The 18,497-nt window shown below is 39.9% G+C and overlaps 1 long non-coding RNA gene across 4 annotated transcripts; it reads left to right on the top strand.

Annotated features, from left to right (window-relative positions):
* The first annotated feature begins 16,224 nt into the window (after nt 1-16,224).
* On the top strand, nt 16,225-18,497 carry LOC112196045. 4 transcript variants are annotated; one of them, XR_005809429.1, is made up of 3 exons: nt 16,225-16,666; nt 16,766-16,891; nt 17,006-18,497. It is a non-coding gene; the product is annotated as an uncharacterized LOC112196045 (long non-coding RNA). The 4 variants fall into 4 exon arrangements; XR_005809427.1 differs by having other exon boundaries at nt 16,226-16,891; nt 17,006-17,154; nt 17,630-18,497; XR_005809428.1 differs by having other exon boundaries at nt 16,226-16,891; nt 17,006-17,154; nt 17,264-18,497.

Raw genomic sequence — 18,497 nt, 5'->3', positions numbered from 1 at the left:
CTCGTTTTCTTCCACCAGCGAATTCTTCCGTTTCCGGCCACCCCACGACGGAATCCGGGCACCGGCAGGCTCGCCTCCTCCTCCTTGTCATGCCTGGGGTGGTGTTTTGCGGTGGCTCGGCCAGAAGAGCTCGAAATTGAGCCGCGAAGTTTACTGTAGCTGAACGGAGGTTTCGTCGATTTCCGGCGATTCAGACAGTTTCCGACCACCAAACCACTATCGAAGGCGCGGTTTTCGCCAAGGATCGTTTTGCCCCTAGCCTTGAGCCACGTTTTGCAGTGTAGAAGGAGAATCAAGGAGAACCCGATTCTAGGGTTCTTGGGTTTTCTGGGCTCGTGTTCAAAGGCCAAATTGGAGCTATTCGAGGTAAAATTGGAAAATGTTGTGAACATGAAAAATGTTGGGTCTGATGAGTAGGTTGCGCTGCCGAAATTTGGTGACCATTGGAGGTGGTGGCCACCGGCGCGTGAGCCCCACCCGCCGCCATTGTGGGTGGCACGTGGTGGCATGTAGGGCAGTGTTTTAATTCCGGTTTTTAGCCCATTAAATCCTATAAATTGTGTAAGCTTGTATGTGAAGTTTGGTAATTTTTGGAGAAACTTGGAATTAATTATGAATTTATGAAGTTTGGGTTTCGGTTATCGAACTACGAGAATCCGACCGTCCGATATCTCTCGGTTCTGCCTTGGAACCTTTAAATTAACGAATTGGTATTAGTGGTATAATTTGGGCTGAATCCGAGGAGAATGGGAGATGTAATTATGAGGAATTGATTTTAGGAATCATATTAAATTGTTGAATAATTATTCACGGAATATGATCGTGTACAGGATGACGTACCGAGCTATTGCTCAATGACGGAACTCGAATGCTTGATCGTCAGAATAGTACTGTGAGTGGACTTTTGTTTTTAAGTAAATGATGCATGCATTTATTTTGAAATTATTGGTTTATTTAATTATCGTTTTATTTATCGAACATGATATTTTGTCTTGGATTATAATTTGACATTGATTTTTCATGAGTTTCGGATATGAACTTATTATGCTCGGATTTGGGATTTATGATCTAAGTTCGGAAATATGATTTATTGTCGGAGATTATTTATACATTATTTTCAATTATGATTCGGAAATGGATTTTGAGCCTTCAATAAGTATCTCCGATATATGGCTTTTATTTGAAAGCATGATTTTCGACGAATTATTTCCGAGGTGATTTCCGGAATTATGCTATTTATATTATGTTTCTATTCGTCGATTTGAGATTTCTGAAAGATTTTCGAAATGGGATTTCGATGGAATTAATTCTTGTTTATGTATTCGATCTTTGGTTTTGGCATTGGGAATGCCTTAGTAATGATTTCGGTTTGAGAATTATCATTTTGTTTGATCTCGCCGTTCTGCTATTGATTTGAGATACTCCTGACGTGTGGGATACGTCGTTGGAAATTCATTTGCAAGAGATGGGGAAGCCTTATGTATTTATGGATTTACTTGGTTTTTGGATTTCTTTTGCCATACTTTGGGTGACTTATCATTGCTAGCTTTGATCTTCCGCCTTTGTGGAGAGGTGATGGGATCACCGAAGCCCTCCGCCTTTGTGGGGCTGGTTACTGTCTCTGTGACAGTAATTCTGAAGCCCAGTATCCTCTCGTTACACTTAGTGGCGTAAGGGTATATTACGGGAGTAATGGGAGTACTTTAGCCTGGGAGGCTATCACCCGAGCCTGGGAGGCTCATTAGTATGACTATCATCTTCCTCTACTCATTGTATTATTGCTGGGCTAGCGGGGTCTAGTCCGATTTTCACTGTAGCCAGCGAGGCTGGTTTTATTTCTTTTCTTGAGAAACGAGATTTCCGTTTTTCATTATAATTTTTGAATGTTGTGACTAGGGAGGCTAGTCAGTGTATCGTTTTGAAATTCTTGGTTTTAAAGCTAAATGTGTTTTCTTATTGCGGCATGCATCGGGTTTCTTAAAGAAATAAATGTGGGAAAGTTTGAAATCTTTTTCTTTTTAATTTGTTTATTTTTGTCCACTCACGCTAACGTTTTTACGTACTTTTCCCTGGGCCCTTCGGTTTTCAAATGCCCAGTTTGTAGGCGAAATTAGATGAGGTCGGGCGTACATGGAGTCGAGGCATAGCCAACAGCATTGCTTCCGCGTACTCATTCTATTTCTGTGTTCTTTGTTACCTAATGGAATAGTATTGCTCTGATAACCTGTGAAATTAATCATGTAATGTGGGTTTAGACTGTGATTTGTGAAATTGGAGTTGTGTTTTGGGGAGCAGGTGGCTCCAGGAGGATAAGGATGGGTTGATTTAGAAGTGTAAATGTTTTCCTACAGGTTTTGGGTAGCCTACTTTTAGGGGAAGTTCTGCAAAATTTTTGGTAGAATTTCTTCTAAGGTGGGTCCCGCAGGGCCACTTCGGATTTCGGGGGGGGGGGGGGGGGGGGGGGAATCCGGGGCGGGTCCTGTCAGTTGGATCAAAATTTTCGATCCAAACCCGTCCAATAATCACAAATCTGGAGCGAGTCCGGATCAAAATCACTTTAAAATTGTTTTCTAATAATTTTTTTTGTTTGGAGAATATAACAAATAAATAATTTTTATAATTCCGAAACTTCTAAAAATTGTAACAAATAGCTCTGGGGTCAGCAAAAATTCTCGAAAATTCTCACAAACTTGATGTGACGTGTACTTTAATATTGTGTCTCAAACTTTATATTCATTAACGGTCTAGCTAGCCATTCGAAGTAGGGCTGGGCACGGTCCCAAACCGGCACTGGTTTTACAGGGACCGGGATCTTGCAGTTGCAAATAACAAGGACCGGTCAAAACCCAAACCGACAATGGTTTTACAGGGACCGGGAGTCTTACTTCGGGCAAACACTCACCAAGTCACCATGGCAGCAGGTTCCATTAATCCAAATAAGCCTCAATATACACTGATCTTGTAATTCTTGTCATCTTGAGCTGTTTCCAATTTAAAAGCTTCATCGAAACAAAATCGAAATAGAGACAAAATAAAAATCAACATACAAAATCAATTAATCAAAAATTCAAAATAGGGAAATCCAATCAAGAGTTCAAGACTAGTAAACTGTGAAGGCATTAACAGAAATGAGAGGTGAGAGGTGAAAATCAATTCTCATAGCCACCGAAATGGCGAGCAGAGTCTGGTACCTGGTAGTCTTCCTCAGGCCTCCTCCTTATCCGAGACAGAAGGCGGTAGCAAAGACAGAAGTCACAGAACTCACAGAAGTGTTGGAGACTTGGAGAATTGGATCTTGTATTTGCAAAGCACCTCGAGGTCCCCGTAGAAATCGGCGTCGACTGAGACTCCAAGAGAGAGGTGAGAGGCGTTTTGATTGCCGGAAGATTGGTGGTCGGTGGACTGTAGTTAGATCGAGGTGAGAGGCGGAGCCGCGAAGAGGTGAGAGGTGAGACTGTGGTCTGTGAGAGGCGGAGAAGGGAGAAGACTCGAAAACTAGAGTTGTTGACTCGTACAACTGATTTAGGAATTTAGGGTTGTTGACTTCAACAATCACGTGTGGTCATGTTTATACTAATAGTATAGACTTCAAATATTAACGTATAAATGGAGGACACATACACATGTTCGGGTTTTCTGGTCCACGAAGTCAGCGAAATTCAAGGACCGGGACCGGACCTGCACTCTGAGGACTGGGACTGAACCGGACAGAAATCATTCATTTTCAGTGTAAAACCCAGACCAGACCGGCCGGTCCGGATCGGTTCGTTACTGTTTTTCGGTCTTTCGGTCATTTGTGCCCACCCCTAATTCGAAGTGTGAGTTAGTAGAAATAAGAAAAAAGCCTAAGTCGGCTGGCCGAGTAGATCGATGTTATAACTATTACAAAAATTTTTGAATTCTTAACCCGAAAGTCTAAATGATGTACTTTGTTTCATCTAATGGATGGTTTTTAATCTCATGATCCAACTTTGCTCTTGCTCTTTGAAGTGTGTGGTAAAAAAAAATAGGGGAATTAAACCTCAGTCGGTTGACCGAGTGGATCGAAAGTATAACTCTGATGAAGTTTTTTGAGTTATGAACCCAAATCCTAAAATAATGTAATTGTCAAATCTAATTGACAATTTCTCAAGAGCACGATACGATGATGCCCTTGCTCTTTGAATGTTGTATTGAGAAAAAAAATACGGTTTTATTTAAACTTAATCGGTTGACCGACTTGATTCAAGTCATAACAATGACAAAATCATCAAAATTTTGAACCCGAAGCCTAAAATAATATATCTGTCACTTGACTCACTTCTAAAGGTAAGCCTCCCAAGTGCAAACTTCGATGACACCCTTGCCCTTTAAAGCTTGAAGTGAACAAAAATAGGGTTATTAAGCCTTAATCGGTTGACCGAGTTGATCCAAGTCATGACAATAATATAATCGTCCAAATTTTGAACCCGAATCCTAAAATAATGTATCTGTTACTTCTAAAGGTCGGTCTCCCATGTGTACGATCCGATGACACTCTTACTCTTTGAAGCTTGTAGTGAACAAAAATAGAGTTTTTAAGCCTTAATTGTTTGCCGAGCCGGTCGACATCAAAACAATGATGGAATTTTGTGAATTTTGAACCTGGAGCTTGAGATAATATACTTGGAACATCTGATGGAAGGTTTCTCAAGTGTGCGATCCGATGAAGCCCATGCCCTTTGAAGCTTGTAGTGAATAAAAATAGGGTTATTAAGCCTTTATCATTTGACAGAGTCGATCGACATCATAACAATGACAAATTTTTCTGAATTTTGAATTCGAAGCCTAACATAATGTACTTGGCATATCTGATAGAAGGTTTCTCAACTGTACTATATGATGAGGCTCTTGCTCTTTGAAGTTTGTAATGAACAAAAATAGGGTTATTAAGCATTTTTATGTTGATCTGATGGAAGGTTTCTTAAGTGTACGATCCAATGACGCTCTTTCTATTTGAAGTTTGTAATCGTTTGACGGAGTCGATCGACATCATAACAATAATGTACGCCCGAAGCCTAAAATAATGTACTTGGGACATCTAACAGAAGGTTTCTAAAGTGTAACATATGATCACGCCCTTGGCCTTTGAAGCTTGTAGTGAAAAAAAAAAAGGTTATTAAGCATTAATCCTTTGATCTAGCTAATCAACATCACAACGATGACAGATTTTTTCTGAATTTTAAACCCGAAGCCTAAGAAAATGTACTTGGCACATCCGATTGAATGTTTCTCAAGTGTACTATATGATGAGGCTCTTGCTCTTTGAACCTTTTTTTTTTTTCATAAAGAGGATCAAAGGATTTCACTCCTACCCCCATGGTGACTCGAACCCATGACCTCGATCTTAGATAGTGGGCGCTCTAACCACTGATAAGGCTCTTGCTCTTTGAAGCTTGTAATGAACAAAAATAGGGTTGTTAAGATTTAATCCTTTGACCGAGGCAATTGACATCCTAATGATGACTGATTTTTTTCATTTAAACCCAAAACCTAAAATAATATATTTGGCATATCTGACGGAAGGTTTCTCAAGTGTACTATCGAATGACGCTCTTGCCCTTTCGAGCTTGTAGTGAACAAAAATAGGGGTTATTAAGACTTAGCCATTTGACTGAGCCGACAACATAACGACGACGGATTTTTCCCAATTTTTTACCCAAAGACTAAAATAACGTACTTGGCACATCTAACGAAAGGTTTCTCAAGTATACGATCTGATGACACCCTTAACCTTTGAAGGTTGTAGTGAAAAAAATATAAGGTTATTAAGCCTTGACCGCGCCGATCGATATCATAATGATGACGATTTTTCCAAATTCTGGACCCGAAACCTAAAATAATATACTTGGCATAGATATCTAATGGAGGTTTGGCAAGTTTACGATCCGATGATGCCCTTGCCCTTTGAAGCTTGTAGCGAACAAAAATTGAGTTACTAACCCTTAATCGTTTCACCTAGCCGATCAACATCATAACGATTATGGATTTTTCTGAATTTTGAAACCGAAGCCTAAGTTAATGTACTTGGCACATTTGACAAAAGTTTTCTCAAGTGTACTACCCGATGAGGCTCTTGCTTTTTGAAGCTTGTAGTGAACAAAATATAGGGTTATTAAGCCTTAATCCTTTGGCCGAGCCGATCGAGAACCTAACGATGATGGACTTTTTTGAATTTTGAACCCAAAACCTAATAATATACTTGGCACATCTAACGGAAGGTTTCCTAAGTATGCGATCCGATGACAACCTTGTCCTTTGAAGGTTGTAGTGAAAAAAAAAAAGGGTTAGTGAGCCTTATTGTTTGACCGAGCCGATCGACATCATAACAATGACGGATTTTCCAAATCTTTTACCCGAAGCCTAAAATAATGTACTTGACACATTTGACGGAAGGTTTATTAAGTGTACGATTCAATGACGCCCTTACAGTTCGAAGCTTGTAACAAACAAAAATAGGGTTATTAAGCGTTTTTATGTTGATCGAGCTAATCAACATCATAACGATGACAAATTTTTCTGAATTTTGAACCTGAAGTATAAAATAATGGACCTGGCACATTTGACAGAAGGTTTCTCAAGTGTATGATCGGCTGACGCCCATGCCCTTTGAGGCTTGTAGTGAACAAAAATAAGGTTATGAAGCCTTAGTCGTTTGACCGAGCCGATCAACATCCTATCAATGACAGATTTTTCCTAAATTTAGACATGAATCCTAAAATATTATACTTGGCACATTTGACGGAAGGTTTCTTAAGTGTAAGATCTGATGATGCCCTTGCCATTTGAAGCTTGTAGTGAACAAAAATAGGGTTATTATGCCTTAGGCGTTAGACCGAGCCGGTCGACGTCATAACGATGACAAATTTTTCCCAATTTTAGACCCGAAGCCTAAAATAATGTACTTGCCACATTTGACTGAAGGTTTCTCAAGTGTACGATCTGATGACATCTCTACCCTTTGAGGCTTGTAGTGAACAAAAATAGGGTTATTAAGCCTTAATCATTTGACTGATCGTGTTGTTACTTTTGAAAGTCTATATATTTCTATAGGACTAATTTCAGTTTACCCCCCCTGAGGTTAGGGGTCGTCATCATGTTAGTCCTTCGAGTTTCAATTTAATCAGTAACACCCTTGTACTCTCCAAATTCATCAGCCGTGTCCAATTTCTACTATTCCGTCCAATTTAGACCGTTAAGTTTGACTTTTGAGGGCTAAAATGGTCATTTCTAGACAAATTTTTTTTTCTTTTTTGTTTGTTTTTTTTTTCTGTTTTTTTTCATTTAATTTTTTTTTCCATTTTTTTTATTTTCTTGTTTTTTTTTCTTTTTCTTCTCTTATTATTATTATTATTTTTTTATAACTTTGTCTTCAACCTATACACCACAAGTTATAATAGGTTTATAAAAAAAAAAAAAAACTCTAGGTGGTCAAAAAGCCGCTCGCTGGTCTACGATATTTGTGATATATCTCCGATAAAGCAAAGAATTTTAGGATATATCTGTAAAATATAATAGGTTTATAAAGTGGAGAATTTTAGGATATATCCCCAATAAAGTAAAGAAATATCTATAAAATATGATTAAAATAAATAAATACATATATTTCTTCACTTGATTGGGGATATATCCTAAAATTCTTCGCTTTATCGGAGATGTTCCACAAATATCGTAGACCAGCGAGCGAAGAATTTTAGGATATATCCCCAATAAAGTGAAGAAATATCTGTATTTATTTTTTTAATCATATTTTACAAATATTTCTTCACTTTATTGGGGATAGATCCTATTATTCTTCACTTTATAAACCTATTATATTTTATAGATATATTTTACAAATATATCCTAAAATTTTTCGCTTTATCGGAGATATATCACAAATATCGTAGACCAGCGAGCGACTTTTTAACCACTTAGATTATTTTTTTTTGTTTTTATAAACCTATTATAGGGTTTATTTGTAACCAGCCAGCGAAAAATTTTAGGATATATTTGTAAAATATATCTATAAAATATAATAGGTTTATAAAGTGGAGAATAATAGGATATATCCCCAATAAAGTGAAGAAATATTTGTAAAATATGATTGAAAAAATAAATACAATTATTTCTTTGTTCAAGGAAAACCTAATTTGTGTTTAGCCCAAACTCTAGGTTACTTGACCTAGTGGTAATAGGATTTAATTAGAAGGATCTAGAATCCTAATCAATGTAGAATTACTTTCCTTGTATGATTGAGATTCTATGCATTGTAATCCTCTATATAAAGAGGCCCCTATTATCAATGAGAACACACAGAAAATTCCTCCCAAATTCAGTTTCTCTAAAACACGTTATCAGCACGAGCCCTAACCCTGAAACAAATAGCCAAACCCTGATTCAAGAAGCTAAAAACCTTGAATCCGAATACAAATCGTTGAAGCCTTTTCTGCCTCCACCTCACAGCTTAAAGGAATCGATCTCAGGAGTCCAGAACCGGCAGCCCCACCCCAAGAACCGGCCGGAAACTTACCGAACCGGCCACCGGAAGCTCCATACAACTCGCAGCAAATATTCCACCGGTTCACCATCTTCCGGACCTTCAAATTTCACCAAATTTTGATACCAGAAGCCCATTGATATGAAGTTTCAGGAACCGGAAGAAAAATTGCAAAAACCGGCCTAAAAAAGCGTGAACCGGCCACTTGAGCTGCTGCATCTTGAACCGGCAGAAAAGAAAAGAAAAGAAAAGAAAAAGAGAAAGCAAAAGAAGCCCAGAAGCCCAGAAGGACAGAAGCCCAAGCCCAAGCCCACTGACGCAGACCCCACGGCCACGTCAGCACCCTGACCCACTGCCACGGCATCACAGGGACCCACTGCCACGTCAGCAACAGGGACCCACAGCCACGTCAGCAACGGTCAACGGTCAACAGTCAACGGTCAACGGTCAACATTCCGGTCAACACTTTTCCGGCCAACTTCCGACCACTTTTCCGGCTAACTCCCGGGCACTTTTCCGGCGACTTTCCTGCCAGCTATAGTAACTCACTGCTACAGTACTCCGGCAGCTACAGTACTTCCGGCGCTACAGTAACTTCCGGCGACAACTTTTTCCGACCATCTTTTTAAGGTACTTTTTCTAAAAGTTCCCGTTTTTGAAGTTTTATTTCAATTTCTTCTTCTTTTCTCGGGGACTTCCAACATCCCTTCTTCTACACCCCTTTCTTCTTCATAGGGGAGACCAATAGCCGAACTGTGGGGGTTCGTGCTCACTCCAAGCTTGGAGCTTGTAGAGTCCTCCAAACTTAGAGTTTGTTGAGAAGAAAACGATCGACCACATACATCGTTGTTTCGATCTAATCCAAAAACCCCTCTTGGAATCGGATTTTCTTAGAAGCGACTACGCTCAGAAAATCTCTAATTTCTTGGAAGCGACTACGCTCAGAAATTTAATAGTTTTTCGTGGTAGCCCTTTCGCTCCGAAACTAACCCTAATCTTGTGTTGTTTTTCAGGATGAGTAACCTGAACAAGTTAAACTTCGTTCCACTAGAAACAACTGGCGCAGGATACCATAGGTGGGTCCGAGATGTGCGCCAACATCTTAAGGCTGATGGACTTCTGGGAGCCATCCAAGAGCCTGGTCAGAACGTGCTCTCCATTGAGCAAGCTACTGCTTTCGAAGCAAAACAAGCTAAAGCCATAATTCTCATGACAAGGCACATGAATGACGCGCTCCAAAATGAATACCTCAATGAGGAAGACCCAAGAAAGCTATGGGTAGAACTTGAGCAGCGATTTGGCAACGTTCGTGACTCCCTGCTTCCTGATTTAGAAGTGCGATGGCATAGCCTCCGCTTTTGTGATTTCAAGTCTGTGCTTGATTATAACTCGGAAGCTCTTCGTATCAAGTCTCTGATGGAGTTTTGTGGCCAAGCCATAACTGATACGATGTTAATCGAGAAGACTCTCTCTACCTTCCCCGTCTCTACACTGATGATTTCAAAGAATTATCGGATTGATGTAAATGCAGGACGTATCACAAGGTTTCATGAGCTCATTGGCGCCATGAACGTAGCTAAAAAGCACGACAATATCCTTGTGAAGAACTATAATGCTAGGCCCGTGGGAACTAAGCCTATTCCGGAGTCTAACTATAGTCGCGCCCCTAATGGAGGACGTAAGGAGCGAAACCCAAAGGATAAGGACAATTCTGGACATTCTGGTCCATATGTTCGCCCTAAAGAGGAAGGAAATCGCCAAGAGAGGCGTGCACGGAACCGTGGAGGTCAACGTGTGAAGAGAGAGAGAGGCGGAGCCTCCGACCATGGTGGTAACGCCACCAAGAGGATAGGTCGTCCAAATCGCGCCCCAATGGCGCCTCGATCAAGGGAGCCTGACCATAATGATGTTTGTTTTCGATGTGGATCAACTGAACATTGGGCCAAATCATGTACCGCACCCCAGAATGTTGCAAACGCATACAAGACGTATCGTGAAGCAAGGGAAGCGAATTACATGGCACAAGAAGATCAAGATGGCGATCTAGATCTAAGGGTGGAAGACTACAAGGATCAAGACCCAGAAACTGGCGATTTTGATTAAGTCTTTTTATTTTCCAAGAGTTGTAGGCGATTGCCATATTACTTTTTATTGGATTAGATTTTCTTTGATCATAGAAACAATGATGTATTCCGTTGGCTTATGAATAAAATTTCGAGTTCTTTTCATTATGACTCAATTTTGATTCTGAGCATATGACTTTGTGACTACAATGGCTGGGTCATCAGTATTAATTCAAGGACATGGAATAACCCAAGTTCCACTTGCCAAATGGCACCTTGATTACAGTTGTCACAGAAACTCTCTACGCTCTTGGGGAAAATAGTACCCTATGAATAGCCAACGAATTCCATGCGAAAATTCATGTAGAGAACGGAAATGAGTTCCTTTGCATTACCTCTAATGATTGCGAACAAAGACGCATCTTAGAGAAGTTTATGTGTCGCTCTAGTGGACTTTATGTCACTATTCGAGCTATTAAATCCAATAAAGTTATGAGAGAAGAATCTCTTGGACTTAGACACATATTGGCTTTGTCACGACAGGATAGGTCATCGTGGTCATGATATGATGATCCGTCTACAAAAAGACTTCACACGGACATCTTTTACTAAGCCTGTTCCTTAAGGAAATTAGGACTGAGACCGTCCTATGCAAAGGATATGACATTACTCATTCTGTTCTTACAAAGAATCCGTAGGGATTTTGTGGATTGATTCAACCAACTTGCGGACGTTTAAATATCTCATGATGTTGGTTGACACGCAAACACACTGGTCACGTGTTGTGCCATTGTCCACTTGTAATGCTGCTTATGCTACACTCCTAGCACATATCATACAACAACGGGCTCACTCCCCAAATCATCCTATTTAGTCAATTGGATTTGACTATGCTAGAGAGTTTACATCGAAGACTTTCGATGGTTATTGCATTGGGACTAATGTTGGACATTATATTCCCCTGAACACACCCAAATGGTCTCATGGAAACGACTACGATGGTAGTCTGAACATTGGTAATGCGCACCAATCTTCTTACATCCGCTTGGGGTGATGCAATATCGCATGCAGCTATGCTAATTCGTCTACGACCTAATGCCACTCAATGTACCTCTGCGTTACAGCTAGTGACTGGGTACACGTCTTTTGTACTTACGCACATTTGAGTGAGCCATTTTTGTGCCAATTGCGCCGCCACAGCGCTCTATGATGGGTCCTTACAGACGAATGGGCAACTACGTTGGATTTGAGACTTCCAACAATCGTCCGCCACTTAAATGCCCTTGCTAGGCGATCTCCTTACCGCTAGATTTGTGGATGTCACTTTGATGAGACAGTCTTCCCGTCGTTAGGGGGAGATAAGAACACGAATGTTCAACAGGAACGACAGGAATTGTCGTAGTCTGTCCCCACTATGTCTCATCTTGATCCCTATTAAAGTGACGAGATCACACAAATATGCTGCAAACATGCCTGCAAGGAAGGACGTCCCTACGAGAGGACGTAGCGCCACCCTACACGGAGGTAGGCATGGCGCCAACGCCAAAGAGAGCGGCACTCTGGCGTTATAGGCCATGGCCCCAGCTAGGATGCGTGGGAGGCACGTGGGTTCGAAGGATACTTTGGCACATTCCAATCCTTTGATCATCAAGACTCAAAATCCGTCTCATAAGTATCTTCCGGGTTATGGTTATCGTTGGGGGACGCCTCAACGTTAGAACCTATTCCTGAGAATATAGAGCTCTATGAAACTTACACTAGTGTACATGAGATGTGGGATAGAAACTCCATCATAATTGGTGATGTAGTTGCGTATTTTGTTGCGCATGAGTTTGTTAAGTCAGATGATATCGAACCACGCTCCGTTGATGAATGAATGCCAACGTAGAGAAATTTGGCCTAAATGGAAAGATGCGATCCAGGTTAAGATGGATTCTCTAACGAAGAGGAAGGTTTTCGAGCTAGAGATGCCAACACCTCCTAACATAAAACCTGTTGACTAATGGGTCTTCGTTAGAAAGCATAGTGAGAAAAAGAGATGGTAATCTCACCTTATGGCGCAAGGCTTCTCACAAAACGCCCTGGAATTGACTACGATGAGACATATTCTCTCGTAGTGGATGTCACTGCACTCCACTACCTTGTCAGTTTGGTAGTTTCCGAATAACTGAACATGCAGCTTACAAATGTGGTCACTACGTATCTCTATAGGGATCTAGATACGGAATATACATGAAGGTTCATGGTGAACTTCATTTACCCAAGTCAAGTGGCTCTAGACCATGGAGCGCGTTTACAAAGAGGTTGAAACGCTCACTAAAGTGACTACTTGATTGGGAAGGGATATGCCCACGCGTTTCTATGACAAGTTTTAGATTCTATCGCGGTTCATGTTGGACATGATCTTCATTAGAAGCCCTTAAAGAGTTAAGGGAAACCGCTGAACACTTGAAATCTGAGTTTGAGATGAAGGATTTTGGGAGAACACGATTATGGCTCGGTTTGGAACTTGAGCATCGTGTCGATAGATGCTTAGGCATTTTGACAAGGTCAAGCCTTCGAGCACCCCCATGATCGTCCGTAGTCTTGATCCTGAAAAGGATCATCTTCGTCGAAAGGATGATGACGAAGATGTGCTAGAGGCAAAAGTGTCTTACTTAGTACAATAGGCGCATTATTGTACTTATCTCAATGCAAAAGACCGGACATTTCATATGTTGTGAACTTGTTAGCTAGATATAGCTCTGCGCCAATGCGACGCCATTGGATTGGTGTAAAAGATATCTTTCGATACTTGAGATGTATGAATGATATGGGCTTGTTCTATCCCTACATAGAGATGATGGATTCGGACCCATCACACACCAGAAACGCCGCCAACGCTGGCCTGCGTTCTCTATCCCCATCCCAAAACGACATGTGTTTTGGAAGGTTTTGCTGATGTTGGGTATCTCTCTGACCCACACAATGGTCATTCCCAAACTGGTTAAGTGTTCACCATGGGAAAAGACCGTGATATCTTGGAGGTCTACAGAACAGACCGTAGTCGCTATATCTTCGAACAATGCAGAGATCATTGCTCTTCACGAAGTGGTTCGTGAATGCATATGGATTGGATCCATAATTACGCATGTTCGAACAATTGTGGTTTGAAGTCTACCACAGATGAGCCTACGAGCATTTAGGATAATGCTACTTGTTTTGAACAAATGAGGCAAGGCTACATCAATAGCGATAACACCAAGCATAATCAGCAACAACAGACACTCCTCGAGATCAAAGTGAACTAGGTTCGATCTGAGGACAGTGAGGCAGACTTGTTTACTAAGTCATTGCCCAATACCACGTTCGAGAAACATGTGGCAAGAATTGGCTTGCGGAAATTATCTGAACTCCCATGATCGTAGTCATCAGGGGGAGGTGCAGACATCAGGGGGAGATGTCTACATGTTCGTCTCGAATCGTGAAGGGTGTGTTGTGCTCTTTTCCCCTTCGACCGAGGTTATTTTTGTCCCACTGGGTTTTTGTTACTCGGCAAGGTTTTAACGAGGCAACGAGAGAAGCACCGCGTTTGGGCAACACAAGGGGGAGTGTTCAAGGAAAACCTAATTTGTGTTTAGCCCAAACTCTAGGTTACTTGACCTAGTGGTAATAGGATTTAATTAGAAGGATCTAGAATCCTAATCAATGTAGAATTACTTTCCTTGTATGATTGAGATTCTATGCATTGTAATCCTCTATATAAAGAGGCCCCTATTATCAATGAGAACACACAGAAAATTCCTCCCAAATTCAGTTTCTCTAAAACATTCTTCACTTTATTGGGGATATATCCTAAAATTCTTCGCTCGCTGGTCTACGATATTTGTGGAACATCTCCGATAAAGCGAAGAATTTTAGGATATATCCCCAATCAAGTGAAGAAATATATGTATTTATTTTTTTAATCATATTTTATAGATAAATCTTCACTTTATTGGGGATATATCCTAAAATTCTTCACTTTATAAACCTATTATATTTTACAGATATATCCTAAAATTCTTTGCTTTATCGGAGATATATCACAAATATCGTAGACCAGCGAGCGGCTTTTTGACCACCTATAGTTTTTTTTTTGTTTTTATAAACCTATTATAACTTGTGGTGTATAGGTTGAAGACAAAATTATAAATAAAAAATAATAATAATAAGCGAAGAAAAAGAAAAAAAATGTAAATGAAAAAAAAAACAGAAAAAAATGCAAAAAAAAAAATAGAAAAAAAAAACATTCTTTTTGTTTTTTTGTTTTTTTTTGTCTTGAAATGACCATTTTAGCCCTCAAAAGTCAGACTTAAAGGTCCAAATTGGACGGAATAGTAGAAATTGGACACGGCTGATGAATTTGGAGAGTACAAGGGTGTTACTGATTAAATTGAAACCCGAGGGACTAACATGATGACGACCACTAACCTCAGGGGGGTAAACTGAAATTAGTCATATTTCTATATGTAATGAACAAGTTATACAACATTAGTAGACACAGTGATATTACTTTCTAATAACAAAATCAAAATTGATAAATTTTGTTTTCAACATTGACAATACCCGCCCCTGAGATTTCACTCTGAAATCCTAGGTGGCCATATGGGGACCCCTTTCTGAGAAAATTCGACAGAACTTTTCCTAAAAATGGACAACCCAAACCTGTGAAAGGAAATAAAATCACACTTCTAGATATTTACTCACTTTGAACTTCTAGAGCCACCTAGCCTTGCTCCCCGAAAACAAACACTTCACCAACCAAATTATCGATAAACCCATAAGTATCCAACTGATAAATTAAAGGGCTAAATACAAATTACTACCCTGTTATTTAGGTCCAAAATCAATTCAGTCCTTGAACTTCTAATTTCATCAAAAACACCCCTGCACTTTCAATTTTGATCTAATAGGTCCAATTTGTTAGTTTTCTGACAATTGAGTTATTTATTTTGTTAATGTGGCTCATATATGACCTATGTTTTATGATGCAGTGTTGAGGTGGTCTGCATAGTCAATTTAGGAGTGAGTTCTACTATTAAAAATAAATAGTTTTTCAACAAATAATCAAACTATAACTTGAACCCATAACATAATATTAACGAATTGCACCTATTAGATCAAAACTGAAAGTGCAGAGGTGTTTTTGATGAAATTAGAAGTTCATGGACTGAATTAATTTTGAACATAAACCACAAGGTACTAACTAGTATTTAGCCCTAAATTAAAAGACCATAACCGAACATTCCAAATTTACAACCATCTCGGAATAATTCTAACTCGATCCAAACCCATAATTTACAAAAATTAATCTAAAACATCCCATGGTTATCAGAATAGTCTAAGGACATGGAAACCCCAAGAAATTTACCGAGCTTAATTGAGATCGTTCGACAATTATTTATATAATTTTTCAAAAATTTTCACAAGGTGAAGTCCGTGATTTAAGAGTTGATAATAAAGTATCGACACGATGAATCCGTAATAATTTGCGGGGAATTTTTCGGATACCCGAGTTATTTATCGGAATTTTCTGAATTTTTGGGATTTTAGAAAATTATTTAACGAAAATAGGAATTAGTGCGATGCGATCTTGGTTATCCATTCACCATTGTTTCATCGTAGCGTGCAAAATAAAAAGATGCAAATATATTGAGCTCTAATTAGATCGAACAACCCAGACCATTCAAGAAGGATCGAGGTTGAGACCCGCGTGCGCGACCCGGAAACCCGGAAAGAGGATCCAACCGGCGCCCCACCTTCCGGTCATCTCCCGGTGGCAGACCACCTACATTCAAACCCTCTCCTTAGCGCCGATGTTCTCTTGTGCGGTGGATTAACCAATCGGCGACGAACGGCGATGGTACGACGTCCAGAAGCCGCTGCAATTTCCGGCGATTATCCTTCAATTTCCGGCAATGATACAGCAGTGTACTGGTATCATTTGAATCCTCTCGTCATCACCGACCTTTCTGTGCTCTTAGATCGTTCATGCATTAGCTGTAGAGAGAGAATCGACATTCGGAAGCTTTGACAGCTTCGATGAGTTTTCCAGCGAAGCCGGCGACGGAGTGAGCTGCATGTGGTACGAAAATTTATCCCCTCCTTATGCTCTACATGATTATGTAATTGGTTTTCAAATTTGGTTGGGTTTTGATGAATTGGTTTGTGGGTTGGTTTTGAGTTCGACGCTGTCACCGATGCCGGCGACTTTTCCGGCTCTTCTTGGTCCGTTTCTGACTTGACCGCTTCCGTAGGCGAGGGCTAACCACAATTCGGGAAGCCTGTTGGGCCAAATTGATGATTTTGGGTAAGTCCTGTCGCTGTGGTGGTAGTATTGATCTTCCTAGATAATTCCCCGTTTTAGTTACACTGTGAATTGTGCTTTGATTGTTGATTTTGATTCAATTCCGGAAACATCAAGGTTATGTTGAGTTTTGGTGGAAATGACGCTATTGATGAAGTGTTGAGAAAGTGAAGGAAAAGGGGAGAAGTTCTTCTGCTGTCATGTTCTTCGTTAAGAACATTGGACTGCCAATTTGGACTCTGCTTTTGATTTAATCTGATATCAAGGTTAGTTGGGTTCAGTTCAAAGTTCTGAGCAGTGCCTTGTTTAGTTAGGTTATGGAATTTGTTGGTTTGTATGCTTACTGTGAAATTGTGTTATGATAATGATGAGTAGAGATCGATGTGATTTCATTCTTGGTTGGTGGCTATGACAATTGAACAGCATGTTACGATTAAGTTGGATTTGCAAGCTCGACGTTTTATCAATGTTGCCAAGGCAGCTTGTTATTGAATATTGTTCTTCTTGGTTGTGAAGTTGGACTTTTGACAATTGTTGTGAAGTGATAAGTAAAGAAAATGAACTAATATATTGGGTGACCTTAGTAAATTCGGATTAGCCCAATTATCGATCTTGTAAATGTTGGTCAAACTTGGTCAACTCCTGGTCAAACTAGGAAAAGTTGGTTTGACGATTTGTTAATCGTTGAGATTTCAATTATTTGTTCGATAAACTATTAATAATCAATATGTCGAAAATTAGGATTCAATTACTCAAGGAGCGGAAGGTTCATGATTCTCGGACAACGTTAAAGGTTAGAGTATCGGAATCCAGATAGGGGACTTAGGACTCACTCGGTTAGTTGTTTTCATTTATAGTTAAACGTTAATGCATATTTGAGTTGCATGACTTGGTTTATTAAATATATCATATGGTAACCATTTTTTTTTTTTTGATATATTATTGATGGCCTGAGAGTGAAAGGAACATAGCGATTCCCTGGGCTTTGATCCCCTAAACCTCTGGAGGGGCCGTATGGACGGAATCATATTCGACATCCCCTGAGGTGTGGCACTATTTCTAGGTAATATGGCGTAAGTGGAAACTCTCACTACACTTACCTAGTGATGACTTTATTTGAGGTAAGGCCATGTAGTTGGTCCATGAGATCGGCGATCAGGTACTATATATTCATTTGAGTTTCGTGGATTGGATTTTGAGTCTGAAAAATATTTTAAGTTTGTTGTTCTATAAATGAAATGATTTGAGTACGTTTTCATACTGGGTACCCAAAAATTATATTTTATGTGTCGGTTTTCAAACCTAGTCGGGTGAAGCCCCTATTGAGCACCGAGGATGAAAGCTCACCCCTACAACAGTGTGGATGCAGGTACTGTGCACTGGTAACGGGACTGGAGCAGAGGGAGCTGGGTGTGCAGATTTCAATAGTATATCTTAATGGAAATCAAGTTCCGAGTTCCAATCTTATTCTTGTTCCTTAAAGTTGTATTTTTGGAACTTGTCAAAATTTGTTTGTTGTAAGCTAAGTCCATTATTTCTCGATTGATTGCAACGTCAAGTCCTAGATGACCATTTGAATTTAAAGTCTTAGAAATGTTTTCACCTTAAA

The sequence above is a fragment of the Rosa chinensis genome, chromosome 4, assembly GCF_002994745.2.
Source record: "Rosa chinensis cultivar Old Blush chromosome 4, RchiOBHm-V2, whole genome shotgun sequence".
Classification (NCBI taxonomy): Eukaryota; Viridiplantae; Streptophyta; class Magnoliopsida; order Rosales; family Rosaceae; genus Rosa; species Rosa chinensis.
The sequence above is the reverse complement of the archived record's forward strand: the minus strand, read 5'-3'. Positions and strand labels throughout refer to the sequence as shown.